Below are 18,119 nucleotides of genomic sequence, written 5' to 3' on the forward strand. Positions count from 1 at the left end.
CTGGCAAGACATATTCAGGGTACTAAATGAGAAGAACATGCAGCCAAGAATACTTTATCCGGCAAGGCTTTCATTTAGAATGGATGGAGAGATGCAGAGCTTCCACGACCGGCAGAAGCTGAAAGAATATGTGACCACTAAGCCGGCCCTGCAAGAAATATTAAGGGGCGTTCTATAAAAGGAGAAAGACCTCAAGAGTGATATACAACAGAAATTTACAGGGACAATCTATAAAAACAACATCTTCACAGGCAACATGATGACAATTAATTCATATCTTTCAATAATCACTCTCAACGTGAATGGCCTAAATACTCCCATAAAACGGCACAGGGTTGCAGATTGGATAAAAAGACAGGACCCATCCATATGCTGCCTACAAGAGACTCATTTTGAACCTAAAGATACATCCAGACTGAAAGTGAAGGGATGGAGATCCATCTTCCATGCCAGCGGACCTCAAAAGAAAGCTGGGGTAGCAATTCTTATATCAGACAAATTAGATTTTAAACTAAGGTCTGTAATAAGAGACACAGAAGGACACTATATCATTCTTTAAGGGTCTATCCAACAAGAAGATCTAACAATTGTAAATATCTATGCCCCCAACATGGGAGCAGCCATCTACATAAGCCAAATGTTAACCAAAATAAAGAGTCATATTGATAACAATACATTAATTGTAGGAAACCTCAATACTCCACTCTCAGCAATGGACAGATCATCTAAGCAGAAAATCAACAAGGAAACAAGAGCTTTGAATGATACATTGGACCAGATGGACCTCATAGATATTTACAGAACATTCCATCCTAAAACAACAGAATACTCATTCTTCTCGAGCGCACATGGAACTTTCTCCAGAATAGACCATATACTGGGTCACAAATCAGGTCTCAACCGATACCAAAAGATTGAGATTATTCCATGCATATTCTCAGACCACAGTGATCTAAAACTGGAACTCAATCACAAGAAAAAATTTGGCAGAAATTCAAACACTTGGGAGCTAGAAACCACTCTGCTCAAGAATGTTTGGGTCAACCAAGAAATCAAAGAAGAACTTAAACAATTCATGGAAATCAATGAGAACGAAAACACATTGGTCCAAAACCTATGGGATACTGCAAAGGCGGTCCTAAGGGGGAAATACATAGTCATCCAAGCCTCACTCAAAAAAATAGAAAAATCCCGAATTCGCCAACTAACTCTACACCTTAAAGAATTAGAGAAAAAGTAACAAACGACGCCTAAGCCACGCACTAGAAGAGAAATAATTAAAATTAGAGCAGAAATCAATGAATTAGAAACCGGAAACACAGTAGAGCAGATCACCGAAACTAGAAGTTGGTTCTTTGAAAGAATTAATAAGATCGATAAACCACTGGCCAGATTTATCCAAAAAAAAAGAGAAAGGATCCAAATTAATAAAATTATAAATGAAAGGGGAGAGATCACGACTAACACCAAGGAAATAGAAACAATTATTAGAAATTATTATCAACAACTATATGTGAATAAACTGAGCAATCTGGATGAAATGGAGGCCTTCCTGGAAAGGTATAAGCTGCCAAGACTGAAACAGGAAGAAAATGACAACCCGAATAGGCCAATAACCAGTAACGAGATTGAAGCAGTGATCAAAAACCTCCCAAAAAACAAGAGTCCAGGGCCTGATGGATTCCCTGGGGAACTCTACCAAACATTCAAAGAAGAAATAATACCTATTCTACTGAAGCTGTTTCAAAAAATAGAAACAGAAGGAAAACTTCCAAACTCATTCTATGAGGCCAGCATTACCTTAATCCCCAAACCAGGAAAAGACCCCATCAAAAAGGAGAATTTCAGACCAATATCCCTGATGAATATGGATTCCAAAATCCTCAACAAAATCCTAGCTAATAGGATCCAACAATACATTAAAAGGATCATCCACCACGACCAAGTGGGATTTATCCCCGGGATGCAAGGGTGATTCAACATTCACAAATCAATCAATGTGATAGAACACAATAAGAGGAGGGACAAAAACCATATGGTCCTCTCAATTGATGCAGAAAAAGCATTTGACAAAATACAACATCCTTTCCTGATTAAAACTCTCCAGAGTATAGGGATAGAGGGAACATTCCTCAAGTTCATAAAATCCATCTATGAAAAACCCACAGTGAATATCATCCTCAATGGGGAAAAGCTGAGAGCCTTTCCCTTAAGATCAGGAACACGTCAAGGATGCCCACTTTCGCCACTATTGTTCAACATAGTACTAGAAGTCCTAGCAACAGCAATCAGACAACAAAAAGAAATAAAAGGTATTCAAATTGACAAAGAAGAAGTCAAACTCTCTCTTTTCGCAGACGACATGATACTTTATGTGGAAAATCCAAAAGACTCCACCCCCAAATTACTAGAACTCATACAGCAATTCAGTAATGTGGCAGGATACAGAATCAATGCACAGAAATCAGTTGCTTTCTTATACACTAACAACGCAACTGTAGAAAGAGAAATTAGAGAAATGATTCCATTTATAATAGCACCAAAAACCATAAGATACCTCGGAATAAACCTAACCAAAGAGGTAAAGGATCTATACTCTAGGAACTTCAAAACACTCATGAAAGAAATTGAAGAAGACACAAAAAGATGGAAGAATATCCCATGCTCATGGATCGGAAGAATAAACATTGTTAAAATGTCTATGCTACCCAGAGCAATCTATACCTTCAGTGCCATCCCAATCAAAATTCCAATGACATTTTTCAAAGTGCTGGAACAAACAATCCTAAAATTTGTATGGAATCAGAAAAGACCCGAATCGCCGAGGACATGTTGAAAAAGAAAAACAAAGCTGGGGGCATCACGTTGCCTGATTTCAAGCTATATTACAAAGCTGTGATCACCAAGACAATATGGTACTGGCACAAAAACAGACATATAGACCAATGGAACAGAATAGAGAACCCAGATATGGACCCTCAACTCTATGGTCCAAATAATCTTCGACAAAGCAGGAAAAAACATGCAATGGAAAAAAGACAGTCTCTTCAATAAATGGTGCTGGGAAAATTGGACAGCCACATGCAGAAGAATGAAACTCGACCATTCTCTAACACCATTCACAAAGAGAAACTCAAAGTGGATGAAAGACCTCAATGTGAGACAGGAATCCATCCAAATCCTAGAGGAGAACATAGGCAGTAACCTCTTTGACATCGGCCACAGCAACTTCTTTCAAGATACATCTCCAAAGGCTAGTGAAACAAAAGCAAAAATGAACTTTTGGGACTTCATCAAGATAAAAAGCTTCTGCACAGCAAAGGAAACAGTCAACAAAACAAAGAGGCAACCCACAGAATGGGAGAAGGTATTTGCAAATGACACTACAGATAAAGGGCTGGTGTCCAAGATTTATAAAGAACTTCTCAAACTCAACACCCAAAAAACAAATAATCAAGTCAAAAAATGGGCAGAAGATATGAAAAGACACTTCTCTGAAGAAGACATACAAATGGCTAACAGACACATGAAAAAATATTCATCATCATTAGCCATCAGGGAAATCCAAATCAAAACCACATTGAGATACCACCTTACACCAGTTAGAATGGCAAAAATGGACAGGGAAAGAAGCAACAAATGCTGGAAAGTTGTGGAGAAAGGGGAACCCTCTTACACTGTTGGTGGGAATGCAAGTTGGTACAGCCACTTTGGAAAACAGTGTGGAGGTGCCTCAAAAATTTAAAAATAGAGCTACCCTATGACCCAGCAATTGCACTCCTGGGTATTTACCCCAAAGACACAGATGTAGTGAAAAGAAGGGCCATATGCACCCCAATGTTCATAGCAGCAATGTCCGCAATAGCCAAACTGTGGAAAGAGCCGAGATGCCCTTCAACAGATGAATGGATAAAGAAGATGTGGTCCATATATACAATGGAATATTACTCAGCCATCAGAAAGGATGAATACTCAACTTTTACATCAACATGGATGGGACTGGAGGAGATTATGCTAAGTGAAATAAGTCAAGCAGAGAAAGTCAATTATCATATGGTTTCACTTATTTGTGGAACATAAGGAATAACATGGCGGACATTAGGAGAAGGAAGGGAAAAATGGCGGGGGGGAATTGGAGGGAGAGATGAACCATGAGAGACTATGGACTCTGAGAAACAAACAGGGTTTTAGAGGGGAGGGGGGAGGGGGGATGGGTTAGCCCAGTGATGGCTATTAAGGAGGGCACATACTGCACGGAGCACTGGGTGTTATACGAAAACAATGGGTCGTGGATCACCACATCAAAAACTAATGATGTATTGTATGGTGACTAACCTAACATAAAAAAAAAAAAAAAAAGGCCAACTTCAGGAAACACTGAATTAGCTCTTCAGAGAGTATTATGATGGTAAAGGGATCTGGTTTCTCTGGCTGGGAGTGGGAGATAGGGAGTGGAAAACCTGTCAGTCAGGGATGCCAACTGAGTAAAACAAAGAAGCCCTCCTCTCTGGCAGAAGGCCAGAGGCTGAGGGGAGACCGGGACAGAAGGGAGTCCCCTGAGACACCAGGAGTAGAGATAAACTGCTCCCCAGCGTCTGCCTAATGCTCACAATCACCTTTTGTTATTCTCAAGCCTTGTCTTGAGAAGGGGGATGAAGGAGCCATAGCACAAGAGTGTAGTACCCAAGAGAGCGGCCGCTACAGAGACAAGAGGCCCAGGGACCGCTGGGGGGAGTCTGTCAGAAGCAAGCAGATCAGCGGGGGTTCCAGGTCCATGTCCTCCGGAAAACCCTGGGAGGGAACTGGGTCTCCTGAAGTCACGCAGGAGGGGAGCTTGGTCAAAAAAATGAGATTTTATTTTATTATTTTTTTATGGAAATGTATGTATTTTTAATTAAAAAGAATTTTTAGTTCAAGTATAATTAAAAAAAAAAAGTATAGAGGATGAGAAGTGTATGGAATTGCATTGTTTGGGAAGTTGACCAAAATAGTGAATCACTTCTTTTTAAGTTTTTATTTTAATTCCAGAATCACTTCTGCCTTTTAAGAGATAAGTATGGATGTTAAGCATTTAAAGGTAAACCTAAAATGATACTATTTTAATTTCAAACCAGAGAAAGCCAACATGAAAATTAAGAAAATGCAATCTATCGAACAGTGGGCAGTAAAAAGAGATAAAAGCAAAGAAAAAGCATGGCAAATTAAAACCCACAAAATTAAGTCATAGAAATTATGTCACACTATCAATCATAACATATAAACCAGTATTGTATTCTTAATTTAAGGCAGACACTTTATGAATGAATAACAACCACCCAACAATGCAGACAGTATAGGGAACATAAATGTTTATCAAAGAGAGGCTGGTGTAGAAAATTGTGGTACATTTGTAAGATGTGTATCAACATAGATAAACCTTGGAAACAATTTAGGAGAGAGGTGAGATGAGAATGTTATATGGCTGAATACTGCCATGAGTAAAATTCTAGGTTCACACAATGACTTGCACAGCTCACATTATGTGACCCTTGACTAGTCCTGTCTCTTCAAACTTAACTCTTACCAATCTCCCCTTCAATTATGCTGACCTTTTCACAACTGACCTTTTTTTGCAGTATCTGAGCAAGTGTGTCTTCATGTCAGGGCCTTTCAGTTTGCCTGCGATGTTCTTCCTTCAGATCTACACGTGACTTGCTTCTTCACTTCATTGAGGTCTCTGCTCAAAATCAGCCCTTCAGAGAGGCTTTTCCTCACCACTCTCTATAAAGTGGCATCCCTTGTTGTACTCTATCCATTTATCCTTCCCATGACATTTAATTACTTATTTTTTAATTCATGTATTTTAAAATCATTTTATTCAAGTATGATTGACATATAATTGTATAATTGTACAAACTGTACATTTTTAATTATATAAGTAGTTGAGTTTGGAGACAAGTGTAAGCCATGAAATTGTCACCATAGTCTGTGCCATAAACATATTCATTACTACCAAAATCTTCCTCCTGCCCTATTTAATTATTTATTATTTTGTGATAAAGAATAAAATCTAATATCTTTATCTTAGCAAATTTTTTTATTGTAGCAAATTTTTTAAGTTTACAATACAGTATTGTTAACTAGAGACACTGTGGTGTACAGGAGGAGATCTCCAGGATGTATTCATCTTGCACAACTGAAACTTTGTATCCTTTGGTTAGTGTTTCCCAGTGTTCCCTGGCAACTACCCTTCAACTCTCTGCTTTTCTGAGTTTGAGAATTTTAAATTTCTCCTGTAAGTGGTATCATATGGTATTTGTCTTCCTGTGTCTGGCTTATTTCCTTTAGTATAATGTCCTCCAAGTTCATCCATTTTGTTCCAGATAGCAGAATACCCCCCTTCCCCACTGCTTTTTTAAAGCTGAATAATATTCCATTATACACACACACACACACACACACACACACACACCACTTTTTTCCTCCATTGTTGGGAATTTCAGTTTCTTTTATATTGTGGCTATTGTGTTTACTGCTGCAGTGAATATGTGAATGCAGATATCTCTTTGAGATGCTGATTTCAATTCCTTTGGATACAGTATATAAGGGCATTGTTGGATCATATGGTAGTTCTATTTTTAATTTTTTGAGGAATCTCCATACTGTTTCCACAGTGGCTGCACCAATTTACATTTCCACATTGTCAGCAACTGTGTACAAGGGTTCCCTTTTTTTCTACATTATTGCCAATGCTTATTATCTTTTGTGTGTGTGTGTGGATAATACACATCCTAACTGGTGTGTGGTTCTATCTCATTGTGATTCAAGATGAGGTTATTTATTTGTTTGTTTATTTATTTATTTACATTTTCTGCATTAAGTCATAGGATTTTCTTGTATGTTTTGGAAATGAAATCTTTATCAGATATATGGTTTGCATGTATTTTCTCCCATTACATAGGTTGTTGTTTACTTTTGCGGTGCTTTATAGTTTGATGTAAGCCTGTCTGGTTTTTTTGCTTTTGTTGCCTGTGCTTTCATATTTATAAAATAATGCCAAAGATGATGTCAAGCTTTTTTTTCTATGTTTTCTTCTTGGAGTTTTATGGTTTCAGATATAATTTTGAAGTCTTTAATCCATTCTTAATTTGTTTTTGTGTGTGGTGTGATATGAGTCTAATGTTTCTCTTTTTCTTATGGATATCTAGTTTCACAACATCATTTATTGAAGATACTCTCATTTCCCCATTGTATATTTTTGTCACCCTTGTGAAAGATCAGTTATCACATACCATGGCTCAATTTCTGGACTCTGGTTCTATTTCATTGTTCTATATGTCTGTTTTATGTCAGTGGCATATTTTGATTACTATACATTTTTTAGTTTATTAGATATTTCATTCTTTTAATTCTGTTAAATGGGGTTATTTTCTTAATTTTCTCCTCAGGTAGTTTGTCATTAATGTATACAAATGTAACTTTTTTCTATGTTTATTGGTATCATGCAACTTTGCTGAATTTTATTAAACTTTGCTAAGTTTATTAGTTCTAATTGTGTGTGTGTGTGTGTGTGTGTGTGTGTGTGTGTGTGTGTGTGTGTTAGGTCCCACTGAGTTAAATGGGAGACTGAATTATAGGAAGTTATTCACATATTATCAAAGATACTTTTCTTAATCTCTCAGAATACTGATCCCTGTGTTTGGCATTGCATAATGGTGGCTGAGTTAATTAATTATCTGGGAAAACTTCTCACTGTGGTGCCTGTCAGCCTATTTTAACTTTATTAATGGCATGATTTATCACTAAATGTTGTATCAGTGAGGATGCCTTTTAATAGGATGAAGATATATTTCTAAATTTTTACACCTAAATATTTAAATTTTCAATTTATTGAGATATAATATTATCACAATGTATATACATTTTCTTTAAACTCCATCTCTTCTTTAATGGAGTCTTAAAGGGTCCTATGTGAAGGAAACATAAGGTAAATAAAAAATATTATCTATTTGGAGTCATATGACTTTTGATGATCACCTTTTCTTCCTCTATATACTTTTTAAATACATATTAAATATTTATTAAATATTTATCACCATGTGTATAATGTTGTCCTAAAAGAAATATAAATATGTATACATATCCATATGTGTGTGTGTATATGTATCAGGAATGGGAGTGACAGAAAACCCAAAAGATGATGAAAAGTAGTAAAGATTCATGGAGAAGAGAATGTGAGTGAAGATACACCAATCTGGCAGAACTTGGGATTAATCCACTCTAAGGACCCAAATTGTTCTGCCAGCATTAAACCATAGAATAATTTTAAGTATTTCAGATTGTTGTGGATCTGCCTATGTCTGGGGATAGTAGAGAGATCTGGGCAAAGAAAATGCTTTTAAATTTTGTGCTAGTAACTTGATTAAAAGTAGATACTCAAGATTACAACCAATACATTTTTGAAAATAAGGAAACATAAATGCACATATTTATGCACAACAATATGGACAAAATGTTGTAGCCAGTAGCTATATCTTTATTCATTGTGAGTAAACTATAGAGACCAAGAAGCTCATTGTTTGGCCCAGGTCATTAGCTGAGTTTGCACTTGGCTTAATGACTCATAGGTGCTGAAAGCCAACCAGTCTCCTGAAGTACTTTTCTAAAAAGAGCTGCCTGAAGGTGGATGAAGTTTATCACAATACAGTTATTAATCAGTTGGATGTCTTCATTCATTACTTTATCATTTATTTAGCTACAGACTCATTCAGCAAGTAAATGGAGTAGGGCAGTAAGATACAGTGGAATCAGCAAGGATTGATTCAATCATTCCTTCTTCATATTTAGAGTGCATATCATATGGCAGGCCCCGCACTGTGACGATAAGTTATGCTCCCTTCCCTTCAAGCAGGTCACTGTCTAAGAGATGACTGATATATAAACATATATTTGAAAAATTGGGGCAAGAGCTAGAGTAGATATGCTTTTGCATAATGCAGTGGGGTCTCAGGGGAAAGAGGGACCTACATTGTTGTGGGGCTCAGAAGAGACTTCAAAAAGATGACACTACTGTGACATGTTTAGGATAAAGAGACAGTCTTACAAAGGCACAGAGATATAAGAAGACATTGTTGCAACTGAACAATCCAGGAAAAAAATAAATAAATTTCAGGCAATAGAATATAAAGTCTTCACGATGAAAATAGTTGCTTTACAATGTCATTTTTAAATTAGGTTATTTGGGTCATAATTAAAATTTCCAATTTATTGTCTATTATCTTACCACATAAGAATGCAGAGCTCTTTTTTTTTTTTTTGAAGTATTACAATACTCACAGAAGACTGTTAAGAGGAGATTCCATGTATGTTAACAAGAATTTTACTGAGATAATCTTAGTGTTTGTCAGTGTTTCTCTCCTCTCCTGAAATCTGATTTCTTCAAAAGCAGAACTGTACAAAGCTGAATAATGATTTCTTTTTTTTATTTTTCACAATTTTTCCCCACTACCTATCAGAGAAATGACAGATAACTATTTTCAAAGTATGTCATTAATGGTTGAGAAATTAAATAAGTGAAAGTTTACCAATATTATCATTAATTTAGTGTACAATCTTAGCCCAATTATACTCCACTAGATATATTCTCAGCTGTCTGACAAGAGAACTGAACATCTAAATTAAGGAGACATCACTGACCATAGAGCCAAGAGGGGAAAACAAATAAAGGGAAGTCTTGTAATCATCAATCCACAGGAATGACCTTGGGTTTATGGTCTCACCATGCCAGACATCACATTAACCACAGGTAAAGCAAGGAAAAATAGAGGTAACAATTCTCACCACATATTTCATGGAGATGAAGGTAGAGTTAATGAGTAAATGTTAGTAAAACATTTTAAGCTCCTTTGTAGGAGGACACTATATAAATATAGAGCAATATTATTAGTCATTTTAATGGTTTGGGAATTTTTACTGCTTGAGGAAGATACCCTGTATGACTTATGCTGATCTTGCATTGCTGGATATCCCTTGCCTTACAACACAGCAAAGGTATTTGAAACTTCTAACTTTCTATTATCTCTGAATAGTGGGGGCGTGGCAGTCTCAAGTAGGAGCCCTGCACTTAGAGTTCCAAAGGGATAATTTGATATTGAATGGCTTTTGAATTCCATGGCTATGGGTGTCTGTGTTGAGAGAGGTATTATTTATTATTGCTACATACAAAAGAAAATCACAATAAAAAAGGCAAATGCTGAGCTGGAGCATACAACCTCTTGGTCAGGTTGGTGGCTGTAGCAATCCCAGGGCAAACATTCTTATTCTAATAACTCGGCAGCCCCACTCCCCTTACTCTCTCAAGCAATAAAAGGCCAAACAAATCATTACAGGTTCAACCAGAGAGCAAAGCTTTCGAAGATGACAATCTACCGTTCATTTCACACAGTGGCATTGAGTGATGTTGGAGCCCCGAATAGGAAGGCAGTATTATAAATTTCTCAGAGAACTAGATTTTACCAGTCTGTTTCAAAAAGGGAAACTTAAAGGCCCAAGTTTGTGTGAATATATCCAGAGGTGCAAATTTCATTTTTTCTCTGGCAAATATACTGATATGGGTAGTGCTGCTAGGAAAAAGTGCTTTATAGTAGGGAAATTTCTTATTTTAAGGACTGTGATGTGCAGTACTAATAGGCATTCTCCTTTGCAAACCTTCCTGCTTGAATCACATTGGAAACCTTAAACAGCTAGCATAAGAACTGCCTCCATTATTTCTCTACCCTTAAATTCTTAAAAATTTGGGCCCCATTCTCTATATTGTCATTGGTCACATTTCTATACAACTTGTCTTATGTTTTTCCCCCTGTTCTGTCTCCTTCCATGTCCTTATTAATTCACGGCATCCACATAGATATCTTCACCTTGGAGTCACATAGCCTTGCCCTTCCTGACTCAGGAGAACTTTATTCTGCTTCGGTTAACCTTCTCCTGTGACTGATCCCCAGACCACATCATCTCTCAGACTATTCGATCTTTGAAACTATAAGTCCTTAGATTCCCTTCCTATTCTTTTTCTTTCTTTATGTCAGCATCCTATCCCTTTACCTTTCTCATGAAGTTGTGGCTTTATTGTGACCTTCATTCACTTGTCTTGCCATTTCTCATGATCTCTCAGTTCCCTCTTGACATAAAGCCATTTCCAACCTAGCTTGGATCTCAAAGTCAGTAAGAGCTCTCTCTAGAGCCTTCCATTTTTCTGTTCCCCTGTCCTTCCACTGACATGACTTGGACAGTTTTGAAAATAGAATCAACTCCTGGGTTTCTGTGTTCCTACTTCCTCTAAAAAATGTCATGTAATAATGGTGATAGTCTCATAACCCTTGTATGAACTCCAGACTCAGCCAGACTTAGGACTTATTTGGAAACCTCAGTTCTATTATTTAGATTCTCTTCTTTCTCATGTTCTCCAAATCATCTTTTCTATATCCCTCCCAGCAGATGATTTATAACATATAATTCACTGAGATTATGAGACATGGATTTCCCCAGCTTCTCTTACTTCAAGATCAAAATCTATATTCCCTATTCCTGTAATCTTATCATATTAGTAATCAGGGGTGACACTAAAAATATTTAACAACTAGGGAGGAACTGATGCCAAATGATCAGAACTAGAATGTATGCGTTTGGAGGCCTTCTGCTGGGGCTTGGTGTCAGGGAGGGATGGAAAACAGGTCATGGCCAAGGAGAGAGCACTGAGGCAGGTGCATTCAGATTAGCAGTCACACAACAACCACTGTGAAAATATTTTGATATTTATTGAATCTTTATTGAATCTTTCTCCCTGTTATACAGAAAGAATCTCCTCCCCCCAAAACACACACGCTCCTGCACACAGCACACTTTGGTGGACCTCACACTTTCTCTGGAATTTTGTTAAGTGTTCTCTTGAGGGCCAAAGTCTAACCATCTATCTGTAAACCACTCATATTTTCATTATCATAAAACTATCATTCACCTTAACTATCTTTTCACTTACTATCTTTTACTTTTTAACCTCCTTAGAAGATTTATTCACCTAACCTTGCATTTAATTTCAACGCCCTTCAGTGCGGCTCCTGACCTTGCTTCTGTGAAGAAACACCATTAGCTTGGCCTTCATGGCCCCTCACCTGCTAACTTTCAGGCTTCCCTTTTTCATCCCATCCTGCCTGACACATTGGGAGCACTTAGACTTGTTAACACTCTTCTTCCCATAGTTTTTCTCTTTTTTGATTTTTATGACACATGTTCTCAGACTTCATTTGCTTTCAGGACATTATCTTCTGGGCTCCTTCCATGGCTGTCCTCTCTACATCTATCTCTTAAATGTGAGTGTTCTTTAGACTTATGTTCTCAGTCCTGTTCCTTACATTCTTTAGTCACTTCCTGGCTTACATTATTGAGGACTACTGCTTTGGATAGTTGCCCACCCCCTATCCTTACACAGATAAATACACTCTTGCTATACAAGCATGCACACATCTATACAAGTTGAGCCTTATGTGTCTAGCCATGATCTTCCTTTTATCTTATTTGGGGTTGATTGAGCTTTTGAGGACTACAAGTTTATAATTTTCATAAAATTTGAGAAGTGGTTTGCTCAAAATTTAAATTTTGTTTTCTGCCCCATGTCTTTATCTATCTTCTGGGGATTTCAATTATTACTCTATTGGAATGTTGAAAATTATCTCATAGATTATTGAGGGTCTTATTTTCCTTCATTTTTAAAAATTTGTTCTTCACAGTAAGTAATTTCTATTCATCTAACTTTGGGATCACTGATTCTCTTGCCATCTCAAATCTGCTATTGTTCCCTCAAGTGACTTTTTTTTTTCCATTTCAGATATTTTACTTTTTAATTTCTGGAGTTTCCATTTCTTTTTCATAGTTTACACTTTCCCATTGATATCCCTTACTTACTCATATTTAATAATTTTTCTTTATTATTTGAACATATCTTCTTTTGATTATTTGAACCTATTTATAATATATATTTTGAAGCCTTTTTTGCTAAATCAAACATCTGTGCCAGTCAGATTCAGTTCCTATTGACATTTTTTACCCTGAAAATGCCTGACAATTTCCTGACCCTTTTATATATAATATCTTTTGTTTGAAAGTTGAACATTGTAGAAAACACTTTGTAGCAGCTCTGGATTCTGTTTTGTTCCTCTGAAGGATGTTGGTTTTATTTTGCTTTGCTTTGATTTAATAAGCAATTAACTTGCTCGGACTCAAACTGCAAAATAGTGTACAACCACTAATATCTCATATCAGGTTTTTCTTTGTGCTTTTTATTTATTTTTATTTTTTAGTATATGTGCTGCCAAATTGAACACTTTATTTTTTTAAATAATTATTTATTTATTTATTTATTTGAGAGAGAGGGAGACAGAGTGCACGGGGTGGGGGGTGGGGGCAGAGGGAGAGGAAGAAGCAGACTCCCTGCTGAGCAAGGAGCCTGATGTGGGGCTTGATCCCAGGACCCAGAGATCATGACCTGAGCCAAAGGCAGACATTTAACCAACTGAGCCATCCAGGTGCCCCTCTTTGTGCTTTTTAAAATATTTTCTGGATTCATGAGGTCTTCCTTTTAGCTATATTGTTTGGTGATTATGCAATTACTTATACAGACGTTATGTTGAAACATACCAAGCCAGAAAAGTTTCCACTTTTTGCCACCTGAGCATTGTTCAAGCTGAAGAATGCGTTAAAAGATACAGCATATTCACAGCTCTTTTCAGGGTTTTGATATTCACTGTGCCCTCTAGCATCCCCTGTATACATGTTTCATTTTAGTTGAGAAGTTGTTCATCGATGTGTTTGTTGTTTCAACCATTTTATATCTGTATCTACATGAGCGAGTCTTTCTTACTTCAACTATTTATCCTTAAGTTCTTAGCTCCTTTTTTGGTTACCCCAAATCCAGTTTACCACCTCCATCTAGTAAACCTGTAAGTTTACATTGCCTAAATTATGGAGAATGGAGATATCTCTATGTATCCACCCCCCACCACCACCAATGAACAAAAAACTGGCCTTTTTATTTGATTCAGCACCAGATTTTCATGTGTAAACTGTTCTCACATCATTGCTGGCATTTTTTCATTTTCCCAAGGCCTGGAATGATTTCTTTTACTATTTTTATCTATGTTTATATTTATCTTCTGTAGATTAGAATAGCCTGACTTCTTCATGTTGCCCTTACACAGATTGGAATGCAGATAAATATATTTAATCTTCCATTTTATTGAAAATTGTTTCTAAGGTACAAAAATGAATCACCTTACCACTCCAAAATTCCTTAATGGCTAAAGCTAACTCCCTTAATTATTACAACTAACAAAAAATAGTAATCTAGTTATATTACAAATACAAAAGTATAAACAAAATATAATTATTAATTTTTCTAATTTTTATATTTTGTGATTTATTTGTCCATTTGAAGAGTGCTTTAGCTGTGCTAATTTTTCTCCAAACAGCTACTTTTGGATTCCATGGACATATGAATTCACTTAGCACCACAAAAATGACCACTTCTAAGGAGGCTTCCCCTTCCAATGAACACCTCTGTGATTCATACATGCTTTGAACATGTCTGCCTGTTTTGTCAAAGTGAGCTTCTAAATCATAGCATAGTTCCAAGCATCAGAGAAGATACTAAATGGGTGATTGCATAGTGTCAGCTATCACATCATCAATGTACAGGACTTTATTTCCAGTCATTTTATTTATGTTTATGGTCACAAGATTCTAAATAGTATGTCCTACTTCTGGGACAGGGTGATAAGAGATGTTTAGATATATGTCCCAATTTTTGGTTTAGAAAATGTGGTCGGATGAATGGATAAAGAATATGTGGTATACATACACAATGAAATATTATGCAACCACCAAAAAAAAGTGAAATCTTGCCATTTGCAATGACATGGATGAAACTAGAGGGTATTATGCTAAGCGAAATAAATCAGTCAGAGAAAGACAATTATCATATGATCTCACTGACATGAGGAATTTAAGAAACAAGGCCGAAGATCATAGGGGAAGAGAGGAAAAAATGAAACAAGAAGAAACCAGACAGGGAGACAAACCATAAGAGACTCTTAACCATAGGAAATAAACTGAGGGTTGCTGGAGGGGAGGAGGTGGGAAGGATGAGGTAACTGGGTGATGGACATTGGGGAGGGTATGTGTTGTAATAAGCACTGGGTATTATATAAGATTGATGAATCACAGACCTGTACTTCTGAAACAAATAATACATTCTATGTTAATTAATTGAATTTAAATTAAAAAATATTTTTCTCTTAAAAGAAAATGTGGTCAGGTACTTATTACTAAAGTATTGAAAAGGAAGTTTTAAAACTATAATGCACGGGGCGCCTGGGTGGCTCAGTCGTTAAGCGCCTGCCTTCGGCTCAGGTCATGATCCCAGGGTCCTGGGATCGAGCTGCGTATCGGGCTCCCTGCTCAGGGGGAAGCCTGCTTCTCCCTCTCCCACTCCCCCTGCTTGTGTTCCCTCTCTCGCTGTGTCTCTATCTGTCAAATAAATAAAATCTTGAAAAAAATTTAAAAAAATAAATAAAACTATAATGCGTTTAAGATTTTTACAAGCTTACAGATTCTAGTAACAAAACAGTAAATATCTATTTTCTCTCTCTCTTTTTTTTTTTTTTTGGTCTCATTTGATTTATACCTAAAAGAAGGGTTTCTTATCTAATTAGGTTGAGGCAATATGAACTCACATGAAAATACTCATACATATATTCAAAAGAAGAAATATCATAATGGTTATTAGCATGATATGTAATGTTCTTGACATAAATTCAGTTGCTGTTTTTTTTAATCCCCCAACTTGCTATTAACTTCACATTACATATCTCTTTTGCATTACTTTTCTTAGTAAAACAAAAAAGGAGGCATTAGCAAGGCAGTAAAGTTACATTTTTTTTTTTTAAATGCCTTTTGGCAATTAACTTTTCCTTGTTTTATGAAAGGCAGGTATTGATACACAAGCAAATTCCTGTGTGTTTCCTCTTTCAATATTAAAGCAATCTAAGAAGTCTTAGTTGTATTCTTCAGGCTAAATTCCCTGTAAACATGTCCCTATTAAGATCAATTGCAAGGTGCCTGGGTGGCTCAGATGGTTGGGCGTCTGCCTTCGGCTCGGGTCATGATCTCAGGGTCCTGGGATCGAGTCCCGCATCGGGTTCCCTGCTCAGTGCAGAGCCTGCTTCTCCCTCTCCCTCTGCTGCTCCCTCTGCTTGTGCTCTTCTGTGTATCTTTCTGTCAAATAAATAAATAAAATCTTTAAAAAAAAAAAAGATCAATTGCAGTGCCTTTCTCTTAAAAGGATTCCAAATAAACAACAGTAAATCATGCTGCTAGGTTTCCAGTATTGCAAATCTGCATGGGAATAACAGTAAACAATATATTGAAAACAATTCTCTGAAACTCTGGAGAATAAAATGAATTCAGAGGACGTGCAATAATGAGCTGCATTGCAAAGCTGGGATTAGGAGGGATACTTTTGCTTTGGGAACGATATTTGACAGTATTTTTTAGATTTATTTTTTATTGCAGCATGGTTAAGAATTTTCTTTCAAAATGTTAACCAAAATAAAATTGAACATGTTTCACATCAAAATGTAGCAGAGACAAATCAATGTAAATATATCTTGTCTTAACCTAGTTAGACAAGAAATCTTTCTTTTGGGTGTAAGTAAAATGACAGTATTTACATTTATGACCCCTGTCTCATGCAAATTCCTTTCAGTAGCAATATGATTCGATTTCTGTTATGTTTAAAATTCAACATTAATGAGCTACTAGAAGTGGGCATGTATGGGACAGGAAACTTTCTGTTGTTGATTCTTTTTTTTTTTTTTTTTTTTTTTTTTTGCATTTATTCTGCAGAATTTACTCCCGGGCCATAAGTTTTTGTTTCTTCAGTTTCTTCTGGGATATCTTTTTCTTCTGTGCAACCTCCTCTTCTGGTTTAGGAACAATCTGCTCTTTTTCAGTAAGGATCATCTCAGTGTGGCAGGGAAGCTCATGTATGGGTTAATCTGACCATGAGCCCTGTACGTTCTACACCACATCTTGGGGGCTTTGTTACCTAGATGTGCTCAATGACCAGAGAATCAACATCTAAACCCTTACGTTCAGCATTACTCTCTGCATTTTTAAGCATGTGCAGTAAAATTCAGCACTCTTCTTGGGCCACCGACCCTGTGCCCAGCCCCACTGTTTGGCCTGGGCACACCTACCAGCTCCACCATTGTAGTGATGGAATGGCACACACTGCTTCTGTAAAGTGACGTCTTTCAGATACTTGGTCGCTTTTCGGATAGGCATACCCTTGATGGCCTGGGCATTTTCACGTGTGTTTTTAAAGTGAATACGAAGATTTGAACCTCTTGATTTACATGATTTCATAGGGTTTTCTGGGTCAAGCGAATAGCAAACCATTTTCAGAGGTCACCTCAGGCCGCTTAGGGGACTCTGTTGTTGATTCTTACATATTAAAGCAAATTAATTAAAGATACCTTATCAACTCAATTTTTGGCCAGTCTTAGGTCAATGTCACTCTTAACATTTTTTTCTTATGTCGTTTGATGAAAATAAGTCATAAAAATTTAAAAACTGAGGGATAATACTATTCAAGAAATATGCACATGTTAACATCTTTTCCAACAAAAATTCTCTGAGGTGGTGCCAAAGAGAACAATTCACTTCTTAAGAAAGATGCAAAAATTTACATTTTTAATGTTAAAACAGCTAATATCTCAGTCTGAGTGCCAAACCTTTTTCAATCTAGATCAAATCCAAAACAATTCCAAAAAATAATAAGTCCATAAGGAATGCTATATAATGCTATTAATGTCATTAAGTAAGTTTAAATCAGCTTCCAAAGTGTAATTCTGAATTTACTGCAGAGTTCTTCATGATGTAAAAACAGTCCATTTGGTCAACTGTATATATAAGCTATCAACAGATAGTGATCTAGCTAGGAAATTTACTGTATTTTATTTGTTGGTAGCAGCTCCCTACAATCTTTGGAGGCTGAAATGAGAAGATATTTATTTATCTTTATTAAATAA

General features: G+C 36.5%; 1 pseudogene; it reads right to left on the reverse strand.

Annotated features, from left to right (window-relative positions):
• LOC118528980 (small ribosomal subunit protein eS6 pseudogene) overlaps nt 1-17,487 on the reverse strand; it is a 28,671-nt pseudogene extending 11,184 nt beyond the window's left edge.
• Between the last annotated feature and the right edge of the window lie 632 nt (nt 17,488-18,119).

The sequence above is a fragment of the Halichoerus grypus genome, chromosome 3 (assembly GCF_964656455.1).
Source record: "Halichoerus grypus chromosome 3, mHalGry1.hap1.1, whole genome shotgun sequence".
NCBI classification, from domain to species: Eukaryota; Metazoa; Chordata; class Mammalia; order Carnivora; family Phocidae; genus Halichoerus; species Halichoerus grypus.